The sequence below is a fragment of the Cebus imitator genome, unplaced genomic scaffold (genome assembly GCF_001604975.1).
Source record: "Cebus imitator isolate Cc_AM_T3 unplaced genomic scaffold, Cebus_imitator-1.0 Scaffold675, whole genome shotgun sequence".
In the NCBI taxonomy this organism is placed as follows: Eukaryota; Metazoa; Chordata; class Mammalia; order Primates; family Cebidae; genus Cebus; species Cebus imitator.
In genome coordinates this window covers 118,448-145,163 of record NW_016107990.1, presented here as the reverse complement: position 1 = coordinate 145,163, position 26,716 = coordinate 118,448, and the positions used below count along the sequence as shown (strand labels likewise).

Here is a 26,716-nt window from a genome sequence, read left to right as displayed (position 1 = left end):
GTAGAGACGGGGTTTCACCATGCTGACCAGGATGGTCTCGATCTCTTGACCTTGTGATCCACCCGCCTCGGCCTCCCAAAGTGCTGGGATTACAGGCTTGAGCCACCGCGCCCGGCCAAGCAAGTATTATTTCAATTCTACCTGGTAAGAACTTAGTTTCATTTGCACTTTTCACTAACTCACTCATAGCTTCCACCCAAGTATAAGAAAAGCAGCAGCACATGTTTAGTCAGAGTTTTACCTTTGAGTTATCAGAGCCAAGATATGTTCTGTGGGGACAAAATGCATTTGTAAGCAGCAGCTGTCTTCACCAAATTCATGGTTTTCCATATAATTAACTATCCTAGCAAGCAATTCGGATATTACCCCACAAAACACATTTCTGCTTGTGTCCACTGCAATCTCTTAATATGGTGGCTAGTGGAAAGGAGTTATGGATTATTTTGTCAAGACAAAATGTCTTGTAAAAATAATTTACTTCTCTTATATAGCAAGCCAGTACTCAAACAATTAGACTAGTGAGAAGAATGGTAATACATTTGATCATAGGATGCTTAATTAAATCTGCTAAGTAATTGATTGATGATACTACCACTGTCCTGTAATACTAAAACATAAAATTACTGATGGATCCCTCCCCTCACTGCAAACAGCAGCTCTGCCATATAGCTAAAAACAATTTCTGAAAATACCTGACCGGATGATGAGTTAATTTTAAAGGAAACCAATGGCCTCCTTTGAGAGCTTTTGTTTTCCCCCACTTATTTATTGCTTAACATTTGTTAGGTTTAGAAAACACTCATGTGGAACAACAATGAAGCCTGTCTGTGTGTCAAAATCTGTCCCTTTGGTTATATTTTAAGAGAATCCTCTTTTAAACCAATTGTAGTCATTTTCTTACTTTTTTGTCAGCGTTATTCTTTATCACTCACAATAATTTAAAATATCTGAATCAAAATCCTCAAAATGTTTACAAAATAAGTATTTTTTGTTTGTTTGTTTGTTTTTAATTTTAAGAAGGTAACCAAAGAAAAACAAATTCAGACCAAAAGACTGAGATACTTTCTGGTTTGTAATTCCAGAAATCTTCTTTATAACCTGGTGAACCTAACATTTTTATATTCTACGACAAAAAGGGCTGAAGAAGGGCCGGGCGCGGTGGCTCAAGCCTGTAATCCCAGCACTTTGGGAGGCCGAGGCGGGTGGATCACGAGATCAAGAGATCGAGACCATCCTGGTCAATATGGTGAAACCCCGTTTCTACCAAAAATACAAAAAATTAGCTGGGCATGGTGGTGCGTGTCTGTAATCCCAGCTACTCAGGAGGCTGAGGCAGGAGAATTGCCTGAACCCAGGAGGCGGAGGTTGCGGTGAGCCGAGATCGCGCCATTGCACTCCAGCCTGGGTAACATGAGCGAAACTCCGTCTCAAAAAAAAAAGGGCTGAAAAAGGTTGGTTCACACAGATGCTATCATAATGCAGGAAAAGGATTTGTGATAGAATTTAGTGTTCACATTAAATAAAATGTTCTTAATAATCTAGTTTTTACTAATACACTGTTCTTTTGTCTGATGGTGCCTTTCTTTCTGTGCTTTCTTTTCTCTTGCACTGACTGTGGACCTTGCTTAAAAGAGGACTGATTTGTCTCTGACTTATCAGATGGTTAAAGTCTGCCTTATTTGAGTAAGCCCTTTAAAAATGCTGTTTTAGAAAGGTCAATTAGTTCTAAACAAAGGCATTCAGTTCAGTAAGCAACTCCTATAGAGACACTTCCTACAGAGATAAGCCAATATTTCCTGTTGTGCTCTAGTGTACAAAGGGGCAAAGGAAGTTGTAAGTGAATGCACACAGTATCAGTTGGAGTCCCCAGAATTTATAATTTCTCAAAGCACTTACAGGAGATTTCCACTGAGCTGCTACACCAGCATTTTCTAGGATTGTGCTGAATTATTTTATTTGTATGGAGAGAGGTGTTTCAAAACACATCCAATCTATCATGAAATCTGGATGATTTGTTTTTCTCTTTGGTGATTTTTGGTTTTGCCCATCTCTTTCCATTGCCACAGTTGCACCTTTCACATCTAGTTTGTTCTGGTGGTCTCCCAGCCAGTGTCTTTGCCTCTAGGCCTTCCCATTCCACCATATGCAATCACAAATACAACTGTCCTCAATTAACTTCACTTAACTTGCTTGTTCAAAAATTTAAAGTAGAAATCCATTTTTCAGGATATCAAACCCACATTTCTTAGCTTAGGTTTCAAAATCCTTCACATTTCAAATCAATGATTACTTTACAGATGAGAAAATGGAGGCACCTTGAAGTAACGTGCTCAGGGTTACACAGTTAGAGGAATTGAGATTTCAGCTCAGGCAATTTGATTTTCTAGTTTAGGCTTGCAAGTATCACACTATATTATTACTGCTAAGAGTTTGGTGTGTAACTGTTACATTGCAATTGCATTGTATTTGTCTCCAGATATTTTCCCAACCACATTATTTCAAGGCAGTACATTTCATTTGTATGTTCACACAAAACCTATATATAGCAGACAATTTATTTCATTAACTGGTGTTATACTAGAATGGTTTTTCAGATAAACCATAATGCCAAGATTCCAGCTGCTTGGAGTCAAAGACTGATAAAGATATAGGTGGTTAAAACTGTTTCCATCTATTTATATTCTCATCTGCTGTAAGTTCTGCTTAAAAATATTTGTGACATTAAATTTTCCTATAAGGTGTTCTGGTCCAGAAGTAAGCAATGGTGCAATCTGAGCAAGGCTTTCTATAGATATGTATGCGTGTATAATTTTCACATATATGGCAATTCTAGAAAGAAAACAAGTAGTAAGGGTACATCAACCATGAAGTTATGTAATCTCTAACACGTGTAATGTTTAAATTTAAAACATTTAATATACTCTGTTTTTCATATATGATGAAACCAACAGTCATAAAGAAATGGGCCCTTCACTGAGAAGATATTGTGAATGTATATTTCATAAGAGAATGCAGCTGGCCATAGTCTTGTTAAGTGCTAGGCAAAGTTCATGTAAATTAAATATTTATGCTTAGCATTATGCTGTAAGTATTTAATCAATCTTTAACCAAGACAAAAAATCGATACTTTCTAATTCTGTCAAAGTCACAGCAACTGAAAATAAAGGAACATATATAAATATATAGTACACACACACACACACATACAATAATGCTATGCAGACAGGAAAGATCATTACAGAAAACAAAACAGAACAATAGTTCTCTTTTCTCTTGTGGTTTTTTTTGCATTACACTGTCAGTTAAATATTCTAAAGATATTTCAAGAAAAAAATCCCTGTCTTTGATACTTGATCTGAGATGTTTGAAAAGAAAATCTGAAACATTATCATTTACAAATCCAGACACTGACCACAAAAACATATAAATATGAAGCTGCCATGATAAAGAATTAGGTATTCATATGTTTCACTGACAAAAAAATCCACTGTTCTATGGTTTTGCAACTACTAAGTTTATGTCCCAAGTTCATGATATACCAATATATCTGTTCTTAATATAAGAAAATGAATAACTTTGAAATAGGATCCAGAAATAATTAGCCACTCCAGAGGGTGTTGGGGAATTTGAAAACCAAAATTTTCTCTGACACTATTTTCTGAATAGTCCAAATAAAAACTTGGAAGAAAGTTCAAAGCCCAAAATAAATCTGTCTAATGAAAAGACAGCTTGAAGAAGTTCTGTATATTCTTTTGGATGCAGAAAAGAGCTACTGTGAGAAACACCTCACTCTCCATAAGTCAAGATGAGAACTGAGGATAGCGTCATGCTACCAGAATAACAACAGTTACCACTTAGCATATACCAGGCACTTTTCATTTACTGCTTTCTTTAATCCTCTACTTCCTTATAAAGTATTATCCCCCCCTATTTTATAGACAAGGAAATTGAAGTTCAGAGAGATTTAGTGATTTGGTCATAGATCTAGGTCTGGGTCATACACTTAGATCATGGTAGATCTGAACTCTGGACTCAGATCTATCTAACTCCAGGTCTACAATTCTTTCTGTTTTAGTATATGGCAGTAGTCCTCAACCTTTAGTGCCTGTCACAATCATCTGGAATCTTTATCAAAACACAGATGCATGAGTTGCATTCCCATATATCCTAAACCAGCAGGTCTGAGATGGGGCTCAAACATCTGAACAGTTCAGGTGCTTCTGATGTATATCAAAGGAAGGGAACTTGTATTTATTACTCTACTGGAAAAACAAAAACAGGGCAATCTAGAATTCATGTATCATTTTGTAATAGTTGTTTTTGAGCAGATTTACCATTCTCATTACATATTTTATAGGCATCCATTAAATCATCCCTTTTTCTCACATAAGATATTCCCCACACAAATAAGGGGAATGGAGTTGTATAAGTAACACAGAGGCACACTGACTATAGCAGGAAGATCAAACAGGGGCTGACGGTTTTCTACCCATAATATAAAAAATGAACAACATATAGACAAGAAAAGTAGAGGTAAGAGCAATATTGCTCTAATATATTAATATAGCACATACTTAGGATTAGACAGAGAAGAATAAAACCACACAAATATACAGAAAACAATAATTTAAAAGAGTTCTGGGCTTAATCTTTATACATTTATAATTTATAGAAATGAGATTTAAACACTTTACATATAACCACCTCCAAAATGTTTTATGCTGTTTTGCTGCAGGGAATAAATAAGAAAAATGTCCCATAATTTAATACTTTTTCTAGTAAATATATTTTTCTCTTAATTAAGAAAATGAGGCCAGGCACAGTGGCTCATGCCTATAATCCTGGCACTTTGATAGGCTAAGGCAAGATGATAACTTGAGCCCAGGAGTTCAAGACTTGCCTGGACAATATAGCAAGGCTCCATCTCTACTTAAAAAAAAAAAAAAAAAAGTCAGCCAGTGTGGTGGTGCTCATCTATGCTACTTGGGAGGCTACTCCAGAGGATCACTTGAGCCCAGGGGTTCCAAGTTGCAGTAAATTATGATCACCACTGCACTCTCTGGGCGACCTAGTGAGACAGTGTTTCAAAAAAGAAAAAAAGAAAAAAGAAAAGAAGCTAATATTCTACATACATTATTTTGTCTATTCAAAAATATTTGTTGGACACATAACATATAAGGCATTTTACTACTTCTAATCTTTTACCAGTTGCATTATAATACCATGATTCTCATGTTCTAACATTTATGAATATGCACTTCTGAGTGGGCTCACAAAAATTATAAGGTGGCTAGCAGGCCTGTTCTGTGTCCATATGGGCCATCACATCACAGATAAGGGTTTATAATAAAATCATGTTAGAAACTTTGCTTTGGCCTGGAACCTGTGCAGCACTTCTGATGCAGGGTTCACTTAATAAAGTTTGACCTGCAAGGGCCCTTAGTGTTGTCTGGTCCAAAGTCCTCATCAAACAGATGAAAAGGTGTACAGGGGGAGAACAACTACAGTAAAACATTACACTCTGCCCAGAACTGGCTGCTCTTTCACAGTCTAGCACAAACCCTGAGAGTGGGCAGGTCCCAGGCAGGGCCCAATTATGACTTTTGTGGGCTTTTGATACTTGTCTTTTTGGTGCTTTCTCCATTAAAAAAATTAAAAACTATACTTTTATGACTACTTTTGTATGAAGACAAATATATTCATGTTATATATTAAAATACTTTGTTCAACAGTAAAAGATATTTTTCTTCTAATTTTAAAAGACATTAAAGCATTTTCATGTACCCCTAGAAGTACTGAGAACCCTAGGTTCTAATGGATAAGCTGGCCCTGGTTTTAGGTCCTTCATCTGACAGTCTAAAACAGCTTTATTCTCCTCTATAAGACTTGGCTCTGTCACAGAGGACTCTATAAGTGGCTTCTCTGTGACTCAGGATGTACTGACCCTAGAAAGTTCAGGCTTTTATTATCAGGCTACTCCAGAGATTCTCATTCCAGCAGCCAGTCAGGACCCACTTCCCCATTCTGAACCAGGCAGCCCCCTTGAAAACCATTCCAAGAGATTGTGGAGTACTCAACAGAGTTCAGCTGCCCAGCCTCCGGGAAAGAAAACAATCTCCAGGGCCTCAAATAAGATATGCCTTTCTTAAGGCCTTTCTACTACATTTAAAAGAAACATTAGGTAGAACACTTCATTGAAGCTTACCACCTTTCACAATGCGGCTAGTTACATAACCTGCAGAGACATCCGTGCTCTAAGAACACAATGAAGATTTTCTGCACTAGGTACGATTTTGTTTCCAATACATTCACTGTGCAAAAAGACTATATCATTCATAAAATGACAAGCAGGGAAAAAATAAAATAGCAAATTTCCTCTATTTACCCACTTTTCAGAAAACTGCCATCTTAAAGCAGAATTTATTATTCTTATAGCACTCAACATTCTGATGGGTTTTACTTTAGGGTCCCCATGCATGAGGCTCAGCTCAAGTCCTATCCTCTCCAGTAACTCAACATTAATAACTTCTCTCATGACTAGAGGTATCTGATTCATGACCATTTTTGTCACATACACTCCTTTTCTTTAGCTGTTTCTAAACTTTGAGTCAACAAATATTATTTTGTGATTAGTATGTGCCAGGTATGACATGGTATATCCGAAGATTAGTAAAACAAGACGTCACTCTCAAAGAGCTAATTTCAAGTGAGGGGGAGAACAAGATAAAATGTACCAATATTTAAGACAGGGAAAAACATTATAAATGCTATTATAAAATACTTATTGGGTGAAGGAAGTGTCTGGAAATACATCATGCAGGTGACAGACAGCATTTGAGTTTTTTTTTTGAGATGGAGTCTTGCTGTGTCACCTGGGCTGGAGTGCAGTGGTGCGATCTCAGCTCAATGCAACCTCCGCCTCCCCAGTTCAAGAGATTCTTCTGCCTCAGCCTCCCTAGTAGCTGGGATTACAGGTGCACACCACCATACCTGGCTAATTTTTGCATTTTAAGTAGAGATGGGGTTTCACAATGTTGGCTAGGCTGGTCTTGAACTCCTGACCTCAAGTGATCCACCTACTTCACCCTCTCAAAGTGCTGGGATTACAGGCGTAAGCCACTGCACCAGGCCTGAGATGAGTCTTAGTGAGGACAGATTACTCAGAATTGGAAAGAAGGTGGAAGAGAAACAGCATAGAAGAGACACAGAAACAACGAGTGGGATCTATTTATCAAACAGCAAGAAGTGAGCTGGGTATGGTGGCTCACACCTGTAATCCCAACAATATGGGAAGAGAGGTGGGATGACTGCTAAAGGTCAGGCATTTGAGACTAGCCTGGGTAACACAATGAGACACTGTCTCACTGTGGTGGGAGGATCACTTGAGTCCAGTAGTTTGAGGTTACAGTGAACTATGATTGCACCACTACAATTCAGCCTGGGAGTCAGAGTAAGACCCTGTCTCAAACAACACAGAACAAAAACCAAAAAACCAAACCAACCAACAAAAACCCAGTAAGAAGCATAATTTGGTTTATAGCATGTAGTACTAGTATGAAGAAGTAAAAACCAAAATTAGGGGATAATATAAACATCTAAAAGGAAGAAAAAAATCTGAGACTTTATTGTATTTAGTTTGTGTTCTCCATAGGACCAGTCCAGTGTCGAGTGCCTGTCATAAAAAGCATCAACAATGTATACAATAATCCAGGGGCATCTAATAATCACAGTAAATCAACAGTAATATAAGGTACTTGCAAAAAAAAGGCCCCCACGAAATTCATAATGAAATAGCTACAGTTAATTTAGAATAGATGTGGGGGAAACCATTCTAAACTTTCTGGTAACATAAATTCAGTAGTTAAAAAAAGTATAATAGGCTCCTCTAATTTCATGATGTTTCTTCAGTGAAGCTCAGAAATAAATGCTACATATAAGTGAGTTTCAATTAAAAAAGGAATCTCTACTGGCTTAACCTATTCTGTCCACTTCTCATCAACTCTTTCAAGACAGGTGCAAATTTAATTTAATAAGAAAATTGCAATAGCTTCCCAAGCAAAGGGAAGTAGCTAAAATTAGACAAAGTTTCACTGAGAACAAGCTGCATTTGCGTAATTCGGTATAACTCAGGTAATTAAAGATGACCTGTTCAGTTTGCGGAACTGCCCAAATTAAACTGAAAGAGCAAAATTTTCTTGCAGTAAAAAAAAAAGTTTTAGAGTATAATTTTCTTTTCAGATATGGGCAAAATTTTCAAATTTAAAAAATAAATATAGATTCAAATTTCCAGAAATAAAGGAAGGGTTAAATATCTGAGTAATTAATTGCAATGTGGAATTGTAATATATGGAGGTGGAATACAACAGCTGTTCACCTAATAATATATTTTAAAAGCTAAATTTATAATAGAATGATTGTTACACTCATTTCCTCCGAGGAGTATTACTACTGAAGTCTTGATAATCAATATCTTCCTAGACACTCATACAAATTCATTTTCTTAAAAGTGCTTCTGCCTATGTGAAAACAGACATCCTGTGAAATTTGAAAAAACCAACAAAACCCACACAGATACTACTGTAATGCTATTATGACCTAAAGCAATTGTGAATGTTTCTTCAAGAGTGGCCCACAGCCCACAGGAATCATAGTCCCCTGAGATGCTTGCTTAAAATGTAGAGCCTTACCTCAACAATTCCTGGGTCTCACTGAGATATGAAATCACTGCCCTTATCATTTTAATCAGCATTCTCACTTCCCTCTTTACCCATATGAAATTCCATGAACAGTCATCATGTTTTCCATTTTGTAAACACTCTGTTGCCCCTCGTTGCCTCTCTTTACTCAAATGCCAACTCAACCAGGAGCTTACACTAAGCCTGCTTCTGAGCAGATGAACGGTGCCAGGAAATCAAACAACACAACTGTGCCAACTGTGCTCACTTAAAATTTATTACCACAAATCTCAAACGGGGATTTAACACCGTCAGATACAGAATCCAATCAGTTCATTCCATATATTTACCTTTCCATTTTGAGATCGTTTCACCAATCTTCTAGTCTTCTCAAATCTCCAACATCCCTTCCCCAGGTTACTTGCTGCTGCTAACCTTGCCTCACACTTCAGTGGGAAAATAGATCCAACCAGGCGAAGTTCATCTCACGTTCCCACAAATTCTACCACCCTGGTTCTACTCTCACACACATTGCCTTTTCTACCTTTATAATGGAAGAAGTGGAGGAAGAGTTCATGTTCCTCTTCAAGGACAACCTTTCTACTTATGGCCAGGATCTCATCCACTTGTGACTTCTCAAGGACTGTTCTTGCAACACCTTTTTTCTCTGCCTTTTTTTGAGACAGAGTCTTGCACTTGTCATCCAGGCTGGAGTGCAGAAGCACGACCTCCGCTCACTGCAACCTCTGCTTCCCGGGTTCAGGCGATTCTCCTGCCTCAGCCTCCCAAGTAGCTGGGACTACATGCACCTGCCACAACATCCAACTAATTTTTGTATTTTTTTTCTTAGTAGAGGTGGGATTTTACCATATTGGCCAGGCTGGTCTCAAAATCCTGACCTTGGGTGATCCACCTGGCTCGGCCTGCCAAAGTGCTAGGATTACAGGCGTGAGCCACTGATAACCTTGCTGCTGATAACCTTGCCTCATACTTCAGTGGGAAAATAGATCCAACCAGGTGAATTTCACGTCACATTCCCACAAATTCTACCACCCTGTTTCTACTCTCACACACATTGCCTTTTCTGCCTTTACAATGGAAGAAGTGGAGGTCCGTCCTGTTTTCTCTTTTGCATCATCAATTTCTCCATGCCAGATAATTCCCACCAGTGCATGAATGTGCTATAAATTCCACTCATCTTAAAAAACAAAACTTTCCCTTGTAGTCAGGTTTCTCTCTGGGTACCACTGCATTTCTCCATTACCTTCCAAAGCAAAACTCCTTAAAAAGAATCCCCTTCACTTTGTCTCTATCCATTTTCTCCTCAATCTACTTAGTTGAGGTTTTTGTTCTCATCAATTCACCAAAACTCTGCTAAAAAGGTGTACGAGGACTATATTTTCCCCAAGGTCACTGGCCAACTCTCTGTTCTCACCTTATCAAACCTTTTATTACCATTTCATATATTGGATCATTCCAACCTTCCTGGAATATTTCCTTCTCTAGCTTCTGGGTTACCCCACTTTTCTGGTTTTCTTTCTAACTCACTGGCCAGCTCCTGCTTAGCCTGTTTCATAGGCTTCTTCACTACTAGATTTCTCAATGTTGGAGTGATCAAAATATCCCTTATCTCCCATTTCCTCTGTTTATCTATTCTCTTGTCCTAAGGATTTTATCTAATCCTATGTCACTGTATATCATCTAATTTATCTTCTTATTACTCCCAAATTTTATTTCTAGCTTGTTTCACTCTTTTGAACTCTAGTATTTTTTATATAACCATCTTCTTGATGTCTCCACTTGGATATCACACTTACCAACAGTTCCTTCGTATAATTATTAGTTAATTCAGAGTTTTTACAATTCCTTATTAAAATCTGAATAAAACATTTTTCTGAAAATTACCCATTATGCCTAGGCATTCAGGTTTATTTTATTAAAACTTTTATTATTATTATTTTTAAGACATAAGGTCTCACTTTGTTGCCCAGGCTGGAATTCAGTGGCATGATCACAGCTCCCTGCTGCTTCAAATTCCTGTGCTCGGGCGATCCTCCCACCTCAGCCTCTCAAACAGCTGTGTCTACAGATGGGTGTCGCTGCACCTGATTAATTTTAAAATTTTTCATAGAAATGATGTCTTCCATCTTACCCTGGCTGGTCTTGAACTCCTAGGCTTGAGTGATTCTCCCACCTCAGGCCCCTCAAAGTGCTGAGATTATGAGTGTGAGCCACCATGCCTGGACAGCATTTACACTTATTAGAATAAACACATACATAAAAGTTATAATTTTACAAACCTCTGTATTTTTAGCTATGCTTACTTTTTAATTACTAATATCGATTAGTGTATTTTTTTCCTTTTCAGACTTGCCAAGATTTATCTATTTTATTTACCTTTTAATCAACATTGCTATTGGATTTCTGTATTCAACCTTATTAATTTGGGCCTTTATTTTCTTTGAATTATTTTATCATTCTTTTTAAAAATCTTTAATACAATTGTTTACTTAAGCAAACTACTTAATTTTTACAAAATAAAGCATGCTTCCATAAAAAAACTAAGAAACACATAAAAGTACAAAATATTAAAAGCAATAAACCAACCAATGTCCCATTACCCAGAAAGAAAAGGTGTTAATATTAGTGGAGTACCATTCCACACATCTCTCTAAGTGTATATAGAAAGGAATGAATACACAGAACTGGAGAGATAATGAGATAACAGACAATTTTTTTTAATTTAGAAAAATTTGTGCAAGATCATAGCTCACTGAAACCTTGAATTCCTGGGCTCAAGCAATTGTCCCGTTTCATCCTCCTGAGTAGCTAGGACTACACGTAGGGACGACCATGTCCAGCTAATTAAAAAAAAATTTTTTTTTTGAGACAGAGTCTTGCTCTGTTGCCCAGGCAGGTCTTGAATATCTGCAAGGGGCTGGGTTCCCCGATGCTGTTCTCATGATAGTGAATGAATTCTCATGAGATGTGATGGTTTTTTAAGCATCCGGCATTTACCATACTTGCACTTCTCTCTCCTGCCACCTGTGAAGAAGATGCCTTCCTTCTCCTTTACCTTCCACCATGATTTTAAGTTTCCTGCAGGCTTCCCAGCCCTACAGAACTGTGAGTGAATTAAGCCTCTTTCCTTTACATATTACCCAGTCTCAGGTATTTCCTTATAGTAACATGAGAACTGACTGATACAATAAATTTGTACCAAGGTCATGGGTGACTGCTGTAAAGATACCTGAATATGTGGAAGTGACTTTCGAACTGGCTAACAAGCAGATGATGGAACAGTTTGGAGGGCTCAGGATAACACAGGAAGATGTGGGAAAGTTTGGAACTTCCTAGAGACTTGTTAAATGGTTTTGGCCAAAATGCTGACAGTGATATGGACAATTAAGTCCAGGCTGAGGTGGTCTCAGATAGAGATGAGGCTTGGGAACTGGAGCAAAGATGACTCTTGTGCATTCTGCCCGTCCTAGAGGTCTGTGGAACTCTGAACTTGAGAGAGATGATTTAGGGTATCTGGCAGAAGAAATTTCTAAACAGCGAAGTGTCCAAGAAGCAGCAGAGCATAAAAATTTGCAGCTTGAGATGTAATAGGAAAGACAAACCCATTTTCTGGGGAGAAAGTCAAGCCAGCTGCAGAAATCTGCATAAGTAATGAGCAACTGAATGCTAATCACCAAGACAATGGGGAAAATGTCTCCAGGGTATGTCAGAGAACTTCATGGCAGCCCTTCTCATCACAGGCCTGGAGGCCTAGGAGGGAAAAGTGGTTTTGTGCGCGGGTCCTAAGACCGCCCTCCTTCCCACCCAGACCTAAGACCACTCTCCCCCCCACCCAGACCCCCACTTAAGCTCCAGCTGTGGCTAAAAGGGGCCAAGATACAGCTTGAACCATTGCTTCAGAGGGTGCAAGCCCCAAGCTTTGGTGGCTTCCAAATGGTGTTGAGCCTGTAGGTGCACCAAAGTCAATAACTGAGGTTTGGAAACCTCTGCCTAGATTTCAGAGGATGTACAGAAACACCTGATGTCCAGGCAGAAGTTTGCTGCAGGGGCAGAGCCCTCATAGAGAACCTCTGGTAGGGCACTATGGAAAGGAAATGTAGGGTTCGAGTCCCCACACAAAGTCCCCACTGGTGCACTACCTAGTGGAGCTGTGAGAAGAGGGCCACCATTCTCCAGACCCCAGAATGGTAGATACACTGACAGCTTGCATTGTGCGCCTGGAAAAGTTGCAGACACTCAACGCCAGCCTGTGAAAGCAGCCAGGAGAGAGGCTGTACCCTGCAAAGCCACAGGGGTGGAACTACTCAGGGCCATTGGAGCCCACCTCTTGCATTAGCATAACCTGGATGTGAGACATGGAGTCAAAGGAGATCATTTTGGAACATTAAGGTTTAATAGCTACCCTATAGATTCAGACTTGTATGAGGCCTATAGCCCATTTGTTTTGGCCACTTTCTCCCACTTGGAATGGGTGCATTTACCCAATGCCTGTTCCCTCCATTGTATCTTGGAAGGAACTAACTTGTTTTTGATTTTACAGGCACATAGACGGAAGGAACTTGCCTTGTCTCAGATGAGACTCCCTTGGGCTTTTGAGTTAATGCTGGAACGAGTTAAGACTGGGTGACTGTTGGAAGGGCATGACTGTCTTTTGAAATGTGAGGACATGAGATTTGGGAGGGCCCAGGGATGAAATGATATGATTTGGCTGTATCATCACCCAAATCTTATCTTAAATTGTAGTTCCCATAATCCCCATGTATCACAAGAGGGTTCTGGTGGGAAGTGATGGGATCATGGGGGCAGTTTCCCCCATGATGTTCTCATGATAGTCAGTGAGTTCTCATGAGATCTGATGGTTTTATAAGAGGGTCTTCTCCCTTCACTTGGCACTTCTCCTGCCTGCTGCCTTATGAAGAAGGTGCTTTGCTTCCCCTTCGCTTTCTGCCATAATTGTAAGTTTCTTGAGGCCTTTCCAGCCATGCAGAATGGTGAGTCAATTAAATCTCTTTCCTTTATAAATTACTCAGGTGTGAGCTGCTGCACCTGGCTAGAAAATATATATTTTAAAGTGGTCTTATACTACAAATGAAGTTTTTTTCAGTAATGAGATTTAATTTTACATGAATTAAACAGAAGAAACAAATAAGTAACCCTGACAATATTAATTACTTTTGGATAAATGTTTCACTAAAAAAGATTGTAAATCCTAAAATATTTCTACAAGATAAGGTACAAAAGGCTATAAAAATGATTAAAAATTTAAATTTCTCTAATATTCTAAGAAATGCATTAAAAACTATAAATTTCTTCTGAGTAAATTTTGACACCATCCCACAGGTTTTCATGTGTAGGGCTCCTGGCATCATACATTTCTAAAATGTTTGTTATTTCCCATTTTTACTTTATTTTATTTCTAGAATTTAATTTTTTGTTTTGTTTTTTAAATCTCCAGTTTTACCTTCTATGGTATGTGAGCATGGCTTATATAATTTTGTTTAACATTTGTTTACATTTTCTTGTGTTTTAATATTTGATCCATTTTTGTGAATGTTTCCTGTATATCTGAAATGAATGCTTATCTCTACGTATCTATTACATTAAGCCTGTTAACTGCTCTATTCAAACTTCTATATGTATTTATTTTTTTCTACTTTGTTCTGTTAACTCCTGAAAGATGTATGCTAAAATCTCCCACTAAGATCTTGGTTTACATCACTTTTTAAAAAAGTAGTATTAGCTAGATTCTTCCCTTTATGTCAAAGCTATATTGGTAAATGAATTCATATCTATAAATCAATTTACCAAGATGATAATGAAATAGCTCTTTCTTTTAATTAAATGATTTTTTTGCTTTTAATTCTATTGCTATGCCTTCTATTTTTTATTTGCCTGATTAATCTTTTTCTCAACCTTCTAGTCTATGTTTTACGTGCTTCTTGTAAACAGCGAACATTTTTTTCAAACTGATGTGAGAGGCTACCTTTTAATAGGTGAATGCAACCATTCTACATTGCGTTTCTATTTCTCATGCTTTCTTACAGCTTCTACATTTTCTTTTCCTGCTATATGTTACCTTTACTGAGTTTTTTCTTTTGAATTGTTAACTTCAAAAAGCTCTAAAGTTTTCTTTTTTGATGAATGCAGTGTCATCTGCATGTTTCTGAGGATAGTAATTATATTTATTCTAAAGTCTTGTTTTGCTTTCTTTATTAACTCTGATCCCTTGGGTGTTAGTTTGTCCGTTTATGTTTGGTACTGTCCTTCATGATATTAGTTTTCTTAAAATATTTTGTAATTCTGGGTTGTGGCCCTATCTTTATTTGGACTTTAGAGGTATCCTGTTAGTCTGTGACTGATTCATGTGATTACAGCAGCATGGAGTGGGGGGTGAAAGATGTGCCATCTGGGTAGTTAAAATGTATCGTTAGTGTTCTGGGGGTTTCCTAACCTTTCTGGATATTGACAACACTGGGAGTACTCCCTTGGCTTTTAAAGCACCCATATTGCCTGTTTTTGCATGTCAGACACCAAGAAAAAACTGTAAAGGTAGGGAGAAGTAGTTTTACATGTGTGCTTGTCCAGAAGGCTACACATAAAGCATCCCTCAAATAGCCATTCGTACCTTTTGCAATATTCCAATCCTACACATATTTTAGATTATAGTTCTTATCTGCATTCCGATGCCATTGATCAAGGGCTCTCCACGGTTTTGGCGTGTTTTGCTGTTTCCTATCACAGTTGTATTTAATTGGTACTATATATTCTTTAGAGGGAGAGAGGAGGATTATTTTTAGGAATGTGTAGTAGCAAAGGGAGGCTGCAGCATGTTCTCAATGTACCATCTTGTACTGAAGTTTCAAATATATATGTTTTGGCAGAGATAAATGGACAATATTGCACATAACTTTTAAGGGAAAATGTGCTTTTTTACTATACTTTCCCTTCTACTGAAGTATGATCTCATAATAGTAAGCACAGGGTGTTTATCCAGTAGTTTCTAACTCTAGATGCACATTACTGTCCTGAGAAGCTGCTCAAACATCAAAGTGTATCCCCCATAATTCTATTTAATTAAACAAGAGTGAGAAACATTGGTACAGTAGTAGAAAAACTGCAGGTTAGGGAGCAGACAAATTTGAGTTCAAATCACCACTTACTAAGTTCTGTGACTTTAGGCAAGAAACACCTTTTTGAGCCTTAGTTTCTTCAGCTGTAAATTGGGTTTGCAAAATTGTGGTGAGGACTAGAGATAATATAAGAGAGACTAGTATCATGCATGGCAAATAGCAAATGCTTATTAAATGTTAGCTCTTCTAAGGCCATTTATAAGTAAGTAGATCAGAAACATGACATAAAGGAAGATCAAGTAAAGCAGGATATCCTTTTATATGTCAAAATCTTACAATGACTAAAATTTAATTCCACATGTCACAGGAGCTGACAATTATTACCAGATTTACAAACTGAGCAAGATTATGGGATTTACAGAGTGTTCCTGTCACATATTACCCTACCTCCAGGGCTCTTTTAACATTCTTCTTTCAATGCGTCTTTCAAAACCACTCTCTAGAGGATATCACGATTGCTCAATTCTACATTTCCAAATTTGAGAGAGTAAAATTAGTCAATAATAATGGCAACCTAATTGTATGTTTTTGTTCATATTTTTTCAAATATTTTATGAAAAATGGATGAGCACTTTTAAGTTGCAGGAAATAAGAATAACTAGAAAGCTGTGGATCCCAGGAATTAAAGACACTTTAGTGTCTCCCATACAGGAAACAATCCAAACCTAATTACAACCAGCTGGAGACAGCTCCATTTTCAGGAACGCTTAGAGCACTAGCAAAACACAGTGATGCCCATTTGCTGACAAGTAAATGTTCATATCTTTATCATCTGTGTCATTCAGAAACATTCATATGCCACTTGGCAAAACATAACTTCCTAACAAGTAATATTCATTGAATTCTTATAAAAGTTTTAATTCCTTTCCAAATATAACTATTATACTTCACCATTTCAACATTCGAGAAAAATTATTTTCTGTTGTTTCTTTACAAATGTTTATGCTTGGCTGGGTGTGGTGGCTGACACCTGTAATCCTAGCACTTTGGAAGCCAAGGGAGGAGGATCATTTGAGCCCAGGAGTTCAAGACCAGCCTAGGCAACAAAGGAAGCCCCTGTCCCTACAAAAAATAAAAAAAAAATAAGCCTGGTATAGTGGCTTATGTCTTTAGTCCCAGTTACCTGGGAGGGTGAGGTGGGAGGATCTGCTTGACCCCGGAGGTTCAGGGTGCCATAAGCCTGGGCAACAGAATGAGAATCTGTCTCAAAAAAAAATAAAAAAGTTTGTGTTCATAAATTATTAATGATCATATACATTACAGAATACAGCTCAGTTTTAACAACTTCATCATAAAAGTAAATCCACAAGTGTAATCATAGTAAAATTGACAACACCACCTTTATTTAGAGACCTAAACTAAACACTAAGCGGGCCCAACTATGGCTGAATTCAATATATTTTAACATGGTAAGTCTGACACTAATCCTCAAAAACAAATTCTATGGCCAATAAGCACACAGAAGAGTGTTCAATTTCATTTATTCTTCAGCGACATGCAAATTAAAATCGCAATTCTGAACCATCTATTCCAGAAAGCAGAAAAGGAAGATATACTTTCCATTCATTTTATGAGATCTGCTTTATCATGATCAGGCTAAATGTTTGGGATAATTTGTTTGGCAGAAAAAGATTTTTTTTTAAAGAGGTAAAACAGTGCAAAAAAAATCAATCAATAAAAGCTATAAATATTCCTGTTATATGTAAAAAGAATAATGCATCGCAACGAAGTGGGGTTCATCCTGGGGATGTAAGGAAAGTCCAAAATGTTTTTAAAAATCAATAAATGCAAACCACTGTATTACCAGCTCAAAAAATAAAATTCATATGTTCATATCAATTGATATAGAAAATTTGACAAAATTTGACCAAATCCAACAGCGATTCATAATGAAAACTCTCAGCAAACTGGGAATAGAAGGGATCTTCAACATGATCAAAGGGCACCTGCAAAAAACCTGCAGCTAACATCATACTTAATAGTGAGACTGACTGCTTCCTCCCGAAGAGGGTGCAAGACAAGAATGCCTATACTATCATTATTCCTGTTCTATATATCCTGAAAGTCTTAGTGCAATAGACAAGAAAAAAAAAAAAGGCATACATATTGGAAGAGAAAAAATAAAACTGTACCTATTTGTATATGACATGACAATGTACGTGAAAAATCCCAAGGAATCTACAAAAAAATTTCTTAGAGTTAATAAGGATTTTAAGATTGCAGGATACATGGTCAACATACAAAAATCAATTATATTTCTATATACAAGCAATATACTAATAGAAACCAAAAAAAAAAAAAACTTTCAGATCAGCTCCAAATCAAATAAAATTTAAAAGAAATCCTTGGGTATAAATCTAAAAAAGCAAGCATAGGAGGGGTATGCTGAGAACTATAAAATGTTAATAAAAGAAATCAAAGACCAAAATAAATGAAGAGATAGACTACGTTCCTTAACTGGAAGACCCAACATAGTAAAGATGTCGATTTTCTTCAAACTAGTCTGTAGATTTAATACAATTCCAATCAAACTACTGCTTGTTTTTCACTGAACAATATATCACAAATATTTTTCCACAATATCATTTCAAATAGCTACACACTCAATTTCTGGATTTATCCTAAAATTAGTTACTCCTTCCTCTGAACTTGATGTTGAGTTTTAGTATTTTCAATATGTTCCAAATTTCTCTATTTTAAGCAGGGTTTAAATATTCTTCTGATTCAATATTTGCGTACAAATTTATTAAGATAAATTGTTAGAAGTATAATTTTTGGATCAAACAGTGCATGCGCACACACACACACACGTATATTTATCCATGTGTATATATTTTTTAAACTTTTGATAATACATGTTAAAATGCCTCTCGTAAAGCCTTTTACCTTTTAAATTTTGACTTAAAACTTAACTCCTCTGAAAAACCTCTCCATTTAGCCTTTTCCCACCAATCTCTATTTGGTCTCATAAAATTACTGTATCATTTATTGCACTATTTAAACAATTACTGCTTTAATAAGACACTAAGCCTCTCGGCTATCTGCTCAAAGCACATGCCTTTTAGAAAATCTAACAGGAGAAAATACACAGGACGATAAATTGATGGGCTATGACATCACTAACAAAGGTGGCATGAAAAGGTAAGGTAGTGGAGTTAAGAGGGTATCCCTTTCTTTTCCATGAAAGGGATCTATTCTAATTATTTTTAGATTTTCCTATTTTTAGTTTGTGTGACCATTACAAGGCAGTAGCTGCAGGTATGGCTTGCATTTTCTGCATTATCTCTGGAATTAGTTACTGAAAGATGTTCAAGCTATGAAAAAATTTGTCAAATTCTCCATATCCTCAAAACATGTATGCTTTCTCTAGATTTCTATCATGTTTCATTTATAACAGATGAAACTGGAGTCAACTGATATCTTCCAACAAAAAAGTATAACAATCATTCAGAAACACTGCATATTCTGCCTTACTCATGAAATGAAATCACATATATTAAATAAGAATAAATTATCAAACTATGCATATTCAGCATTTGACATCACTCACAAATAATTAGCTTGTACCAATTAGCTAGGCCAAACATTGTAAATATGTTTAAATTAAGAAAAATTAATTACCTCTGTTAATTATGAAAGTCACAATGTGATTGTGCTGCTACCTTTTAGGAATTATTTGCTGAGAACTGCTTTCCCTAGTTTTATTTCTACGCTTCCAGTACATGATTTTAAAATATGGCAGCCCGTGTATTGCTAGATTCTTGCAAATATTAAGCAAATATACAAAAGTAGAAGCATATTTTACATAACCATATGTGTCAGACTAAATCTGAGCCAAGAACGAGAATGAATGCAACTCATATCTGATTTATATTTGACAAATACAAAGATATCATAAGCTTCTGTTTTGAATGCCTACATGTTGTTTCCATGACAACTGCATACACATTTTCCTCATAACACACAGCCATCTTCATTCTTTACATCCCATTATTTATTTCTTTCCACTCTCAGGGGAAAGCCTAATTTATTCCCCAGGAAAATCAATCAATGATTTTCTTAATCAGTAGCATTTGAAGGGTAGGTGGTCCAGTTCTTTTTATGGAAAAGCAATTTCTACCAACACTCTTGCTATGTGATAGAAGGTGGAGGGAAAATAAAAGTAGTACTTTCCTTAAGGAAAGTGTGAGTACAAGTTGCAATGAATAATCCCTCAAAGAGAAATGAGAATGTGTCTTAGAAACCCACAGATGGGCTGCATGCGGAGGCTCATGCCTGCAATCTCAACACTTTGGGAGGTCAAGGCAGGTGGATCACCTGAGGTCAAGAGTTTGAGACCAGCATGACCAACACAGAGAAACCTCGTCTCTACTAAAAATACAAAATTAGCCAGGCATGGTGGCGCATGCCTGTAATTCCAGCTACTCAGGAGGCCGAGGCAGTGGAATCGCTTGAAGCTGGGATGCAGAGGTTGCAGTGAGCTGAGATTGCCCGGACGCAATCAGAGTGAAACTCTGTCTCAAAAAAAAGAGTGAAACTCCATCTCAAAAAAATAAATAAATAAATAAAAAATAAAAAAAAGAAAACCTACAGATGGTTGGCAAAGGCGATAACATTCAACTCCTACTTCTCTTTTCCACGTGTGGAATATGATGAAGATTCCTTTATGAAAACAAAATTATCAAAATTATCTTTCATTCCTACAGAGTTTGGTAGTCTTTGAAAAGATACCTTTTCTGTGTGATAGAGGCTGTATAGAATGGCTAGCAACTACAGGCAAAAGACTATCCCACTTTAAAGTAGATTAAATGACAGCAAAAAGAGGATAAAAGGAAACCACATCAGGTTCTTTCACTTTGTCTGTTCTTTGAGACTGAGGTAATTATTACAGATTTAAGTGGCAGCAGATGGAAGAGATCTCATATTGGAGTTTAGCTATCAAATTAACAACAATTTCTCAAAGTCCTCAAAGGGACAGTGGATACATTAACATTTCTCCATGCTCAGAATACTCCATCCTTTAGCTTCCCTCTGCACTTGGAGCTTATTGGGCTAGCTAGGGAAGCCAATCAGGATGAGTATAGGTATTTACTGCCCTCTCCTCTGGGCTCTCCTGGTCATAATAGCATTTATTATTGTTTTGTTATTGCTTATATGATTTCCTCAAGGGAATTTTTTTTTTTTTTTTTGAGACAGAGCTTTGCTCTGTCACCCAGGCTGGAGTGCAGTGGCACAATCTCGGCTCACTGAGGCCTCTACCTCCTGGGTTCAAGCATTTCTTGTGCCTCAGCCTCCCAAGTATCTGGGACTATAGGCATGTACCACCACACCCAGCTAATTTTTGTATTTTTAGTAGAGACAGAGTTTCACCATGTTAATCAGGCTAGTCTCAAAACACCTGACCTCAAGTGATCCACCTGCCTCAGCCTTAGGTGTGAGCCACCATGCCTGGCCTCAAAGGACCTTTGTAACACCTTCCCAATCCAACACAATGTTCTGTGAATTGTAGGGCACTTAATAAGCAAGTGCAATAAAAAATATTTATTCATAATGTATATACATTTTTTACAATTCATAACGCCTCTCAGTCAAAACACGGAACTGCCTTCTAATAATTCCCCCTACCATTTTGATGTTTCAATTCTCTTCAAGACAGTCTTATTTCTTCCTCTACTTCTACAAAGTAAATCTCTTAATAATCTTTTTCATTTATTTCCAAGGTCTGTGTCAAGGTACAGGTCAAATATCTTTTGTATCTTTTTGTTTTTGGTTTTAAATGAATGCCTGTTACCTCGGCATGAAAGTACATGCCTGCCATCCCAGGTACTTGGGAGGCTGAGGTGGGAGGATCATCTGAGCCCAGGAGGTCAAGGTTGCAGTGAGTCATGATCATTAACACTGTACTCTAGCCTGGGAAACAGAGCAAGACTGTCTCAAACAATTTTCAAAAAGGACTATCTAACTGTTCTTGTACCATTTGTTGAAAAAACTCATCATTTTGGGCAGCGCAGTGGCTCAAGCCTGTAATCCCAGCACTCTGGGAGGTCAAGGTGAGCGGATTGCCTAAGGTGAGGAGTTCAAGACTAGCCTGGCCAACATGGTGAAACCCTGTCTCTACTAAAAATATGAAATTAGTCAGGCATGGCGGCACATGCATGTAATCCCAGCTACTTGGGAGGCTGAGGCAGCAGAATCGCTTGAACCTGGGAGGTGGAGGTTGTGGTGAGCTGAGATGGTGCCACTGAACTACAGCCTGGGCAACAAGAGCAAACTGCACCTCAAAAAAAATCTAAATTTCTAGTGTGCAAATTAAAAATTCTGTGAATCACACAATTAGAAATCCAATTCTATTCTCTCTTCAAAATCACAGATTTTAAATTTTGGAGACAATCACCTTGGCTAGGGCCAGAAAAATATGTAAATGTAGATGGTCAGAAGACCATGTATCTCTTGGATGTGTTATATAATTTCTGAACTGGGCTAGGTGGAAGAATCAGTGCAGTTCTTTCATAGTGCAGAGAGGTGAAGTTCTAATCAAATCTGTTTCTTGATAATATTATAATCCTGAAAACAAATCTGTTAGTAAAGAAGTGGAAATTTATGATTAGGAAAACTGTCATACTATCTGTGGATTTCAATGACCGTATCCACAATTACCAAATACCACTGACAGATGGATTTAAACAGAATTAGGAGTTTGATAAGGTGTGGTAAAAGTATTGCAGTAAAGATTTTAAAGATGTTGTTTGTTTCCATTTTTGTAATGAAACTGTGGTTATATAAGATTATTGAAGCAGGCCAGGCGCGGTGGTTCACACCTGTAATCTCAGCACTTTGGGAGACCGAGGCAGACGGATCACAAGGTCAAGATATCGAGATCATCCTGGCCAACACAGTGAAATCTCTCTACTAAAAAAAAAAAAAAATTAGCTTGATGTTGTGGCATGCGCCTGTAGTCCCAGCTACTTGGGAGGCTGAGGCAGGAGAACAGCTTGAACCCAGGAGGTGGAGGTTGCAGTGAGCCAAGATCCAGGATCATGCCCCTGCACTCCAGCCTGGTGACAGAGTAAGACTATCTCAAAACAAAAAATTAATCAATTAATTAATTAAATTAAAAAAGATTATTGAAGCAGATATAATTTTATTTATTTGTTTATTTATTTTTGAGATGGAGCCCAGAATGGAGTGCAATGGCACAACCTTGGCTCACTGCAACCTCTGCCTCCCAGGTTCAAGTGATTTTCCTGCCTCAGCCTCCCGAGTAGCTTGGGACTACAGGTGCTCGCTACCATGCCCAGCTAAGTCGGGGTTTCACCATGTTGGCCACGCTGGTCTCCTGACCTTAAGTGATCCACTCACCTCAGCCTCCCAAAGTGCTGGGATTACAGGCATGAGCCACTGCACCTGGACCTGAAGCAAATATAATTAAATAGGTACAATTAAATCAATCAGAGAGGCAGGGAAATCTGGTGACTTTCAGTGTATTATCTCACTTGCATAAGTTAACACTCGGCACTTTGACTCCTACCGTGTTTTAAAAGTTCCTTTTTTCAACTTTTAAATTTTTTAAATAGTTGAGGACTAGAGAGAATTTACTGGCTATTTTAAAAGGATACATGTGGCTACGTAGGCTACCAGTGACCAGGCCACAAAACAGTTCCAATAATGCCGCAAGCAGAGGTTTAACCCACAGTTAGATAACTTTTTAAAGAAATCACTGTTAAGATATTCTTAATCAAGGTTAATGTTAGCACAAGGAAGAATAATTAGAACAGTCATTCTTTGGTATATAATTTATCCTGTCTTATATTTATCAATATGAAGCAGGTTCTGCATTTCTTAGAATCATTAGAACTAGTTCATGATGCTATTTGATAGACTTTTTACATCTCCTGCATTTCAAAGCAAGGCACTAGTTTCAGTCCATCATACCCATTCACAATCAAAACATAGTGACTCAAGCAAACAAATGATTCTCTCTCAAAATCAAATTAATAGAAATCCAATGAATAAGAGTTATAATTGTTCATTAGGATTTCATTTAAAAAACTGGAAATATTTGAATCTTTACAAAACATGCACTGGAATAATTCTGGCCTAAGACCAAGAGGATTTAAGAATGATAAAGAATCTTAAGCTTTCATGTAATTGCTTTCTACTCTACTTGAAATCAAATCGTACTTTCAATTTTACGAGAAGAAAAAAATCTTATAATCCTTTAAAATTTCCCTCTCCTTTCCTATTCTGGATTCTTGGCCATTTTATAACTCCCAATTCTTTCAAGATGATTTTTAAAAGGTAGAAAGAGAGGCAAAAGAGAAAATAAAGATTATATTAAAATAAGATATCTGGAGAGCAGATGTCAAGTAAGGAAAACAAAACATGAAATAAAGCTCAAAAAATAACACTAAAAAACCTTTGTATATTGAATAGGAACTCCTGCCTATGTTGCTTATTTCTATGAAATGAAAAAATATTTGTTGAAGGATATGAAGTAGGAGGCGGGACTTAACTCCAGAAGTGGGGCTCAGACATGAGACCAGATCGAGGACTAGCTAAAATTGGGGTGTCAGGGGAGACAGCAGCCTTCAATCATGCCATGTGAATTTACTGTTGCAATGGCAACACCTAGAAGTTACCGCCTCTTGCCGTGGCAATGACCCAATGATTACTACCCTTTCCCTAGAAATTTCTGCATAAACCACCCATTAATCTGCACGCAGTTAAAAGTAGGTATAAATATGACTGCAAAGCTACCCTGAGCTGCTACTGTCTGCTTACAAAGTACCCCTGCTTTGCAGCAGCAGTCACAGAGCTGTGACACCACTGGAGGGGTAACACTGCCTGTTCAATAAAGCTGTTTGCTTCTACCTCTGGCTTGCCCTTGAATTCTTGCCTATGCAAAGCTGAGATCCCTTGTGGGCTAAGCTTTGGGCAGGCAAGCTTTGGGGTTCACCTTCCATGCATCAGATGGACTTACAAATATACTAGTATTTGTCATATTCTTTCTTAAATAAACTTACATTTATAAATTAAGAAGTTTATAACTAGGGGAAAAGCAATCCATTAAGGACCAAAGCCTGATTACGCTAAGTAAGTTATTAAATTTTCAGCTTTATCTATAGTTTGGCATTTAAGTTAAACATTTAAACTTAAAAAGAAATTCTTTCCAGTTATCTAAAGCTCTTGGTGAAAATGTAACATGTTAGGAGAATTCTGGTTACCGTTTAAGTCTGAAGCACTTCATTCATTCTGGGGATAAAGGCGGCTTTAGCGGCTAGCATGACATTTCTTCCAAATTTCAAGGTGCTCTTGGTCTTTCCAAGATGAAGGTCCTTTCTTCTTTGCCTCTCATTCCTTAGTTTCTGAAGATAGCAATGTTTACTGTAAGAGAAAAAAATAAAGCAAAACTAGAAAAAAAATAAAGCAAAACTTATAGTTTCAAATATACTGGACATCATTTTTTAGATATTCCTAATATCACCCTCATTCGACAGTTATATAATTCATCTAATACATAAAAAATCTCTTCTTTACTTAGGTGGAGACACACAGAGAACCTCACACACTCAAGAACTCCCCATGGCATACCAAAGAACAGGTAACTTACAAGAATGGAAAGAACACTGACACCCTTGACATTTTCTAAGTCTTCATTTGATTGTTTTTGTAGAGACTTATTCTACTAGAAACATATGAATATTAATTGAATGACACATCATTAAATTAGAACTTTATAAAAATGTGATTCTAAGGGCCACAATGTTCAACTTCGGTATAGCCTCTCTAAAATATCGAAAGCAGGTATGTCCAACTGTAAATATTTCAGTAGCCACTTTGCAGTTTTAGTTTAGACTCTAGTATCATTTTTAATTTGGTTTTTAAAAATATCATCCAAAATTAAATTAATAAATGTCTGCCTATTTCTGATTCTTGGGCATCCATTTTAATGCATGTTCAAAACTGACCCAATCCCTAATTTCTTTCACTATGACACCGAACACAAGGAAAATAACTGAAAGTTATTGAAATACTATATATAAGAGGATGTGGCCAGGCACGGTGGCTCAAGCCTGTAATCCCAGCACTTTGGGAGGCCGAGGCGGGTGGATCACGAGGTCAAGAGATCGAGACCATCCTGGTCAGCACGGTGAAACCCCGTCTCTACTAAAAATACAAAAAATTAGCTGGGCATGGTGGTGTGTGCCTGTAATCCCAGCTACTCAGGAGGCTGAGGCAGGAGAATTGCCTGAACCCAGGAGGCGGAGGTTGCGGTGAGCCGAGATCGGGCCATTGCACTCCAGCCTGGGTAACATGAGTGAAACTCCATCTCAAAAAAAAAAAAAAAAAAGAGGATGTATATAGATTATATGCAAACACTACCTTTTCTATAAAAAATCTGAGCATCTGTGAATTTTGGTATGCATGGGGGATAGTCCTGGAGCCAGTCTCCTGAGGCACTGAGGATGACGATAATTCCATTTATTATAATATTCTTTTGCTAATGTGATCATATATTATACCTCTACATATATTACAAAGCCTCATAAGGATACCGTTCAACTTTTGTTTTAAAAAGTCAGCTTTCTTTTAAAGAAAGTAAAAGAGGAAAAAAAAAGAAAATCCATTTGTATTAATCATTCTTGCTGGTATTCATTTCTTCTTGTAGAACTGGGTTTCTATCTGGTATCACTGCCTTTCAAGCTTAGAAACTCCTAGTAGTTCTTATACTGTATGTCTATTAATAATAAATATCTAAGTTTTTAAAATCTGAAATTATCTTATTTTACCTTCATTTTTGAATGACATTTTCACTGGATATTGCATTTTGACTTAAAGGTTTTTTTCTTTTTCCTTACAACTCTTTAATGACGTCATTCCATAATCTTT

The 26,716-nt window shown here is 37.2% G+C and overlaps 1 protein-coding gene across 1 annotated transcript in view; it reads right to left on the bottom strand.

Annotated features, from left to right (window-relative positions):
- Nucleotides 1-26,716, bottom strand: part of PEAK1 (pseudopodium enriched atypical kinase 1) — a 239,132-nt gene that overhangs the window by 108,061 nt on the left and 104,355 nt on the right. The window contains exon 3 of the mRNA XM_017518363.2: nucleotides 25,051-25,210. The gene's annotated coding sequence lies outside the window, so the exon portion shown is untranslated. The remainder of the gene's footprint in view (nucleotides 1-25,050; nucleotides 25,211-26,716) is intronic.